This window comes from Thermobia domestica, chromosome 6, assembly GCF_964235325.1.
Source record: "Thermobia domestica chromosome 6, izTheDome1.hap1.1, whole genome shotgun sequence".
In the NCBI taxonomy this organism is placed as follows: domain Eukaryota; kingdom Metazoa; phylum Arthropoda; class Insecta; order Zygentoma; family Lepismatidae; genus Thermobia; species Thermobia domestica.
Window position 1 is genome coordinate 102,204,735 of NC_137459.1, and position 1,297 is coordinate 102,206,031.

The window sequence follows — 1,297 nt, forward strand, 5'->3', positions numbered from 1 at the left end:
AAACAAATCTCCTGAACTGGTTATTATTGTAAAATATGTTAAATCTCGTTTGAAAGAGTAAATAATAATAATTTAAAAATAAACATTATAAAATACAAGATAACAGTAATAAACCTGTGAGATTAATATATAAGCATATAAATAATATTTTGTTATAAATGACGAATTTAATGGAAGATCTTAACAGTTGTATAAATTAAAATACAACTATCTTTTTCTCAGTATATTTCATTAAAGATCAAATGTCTCAGAATGCAACGAAATTTAATTGGATTCTCAATACAGGCAATAAAATATTATTTTCTTAGAAGTGTGAGAAATTGATTCATTTATCACTTAGTGCGAGAAATAATAATTGAATTTTTAGTTTATCTTTTTTTTTAATAAAGGTTCTGACTTTTTAAAGATTCTTTTTTTTTCCTTCTCGCAAGGCGAGTCCACTTCAGAATTCTGGGAATAGATCTGACTGGTGTTTCTCCCTTCATTGAAATCCTATTCTCGGAATTTTTAATAATAAGACTGTGATTGGGAGTTTCAAAAGAAGAAGTTTTATTGAACTTTTTGCCCAGAATTGTGTTCATTCGGAATTTTTGCTGTCACTCTTCATGTCCAATTTGTTTCATACTTTTCTTTGACACAAGCACAGCCACTTTACTTTGTTCATTTCAAGAATTTAATTAGATTCCTTAACTGTTGCAATAACTAGGGCTACGTTTTCACCTTTTGATTGCTATCTTTTTACTCTTGGAAAATGTTTGTCATCTAATATTCACAAATGCAATTACAGTTCTAAATTTATTCTCTCATATATTACGGAATTTGACGAATTATGTTAGCTCAAATAATTCCATAGTTATAAAGTGTGCATCTGAAGTAATAAATTAAGCTCTGTTACCTGTCATTAAATGATTAAAACTTTTCATTGTGATATCCATCGAATTATTACGGTAACACAAAATCTTCAATGTTCTAAAAGGAAATGGTTTCTCCGAATACTTTTAACAGTGGTGGTACTAAGCTTCGCAACAAAAATTGGAATCATAAATCGTACCTCATTTTAAACTGCAGGTTTGCTCTTACATATCAAGTGCTCTCGTTGACCTCAAGATTCAAGCTATTCCTACATTTCCTTTCTATTAGGATTCCAACTTGAAGTATTATATACAAGTACTCTGTCCGTGCGTACATCTATGTTTCGACAGGTATAAGGTAAAATAAAGCAAGAAATTTTGTGTTTGTCTCAATTTTAACTCAGCGTCCCAAGGACAGATTCAACATAGTTCCTTATTTCTCTGTC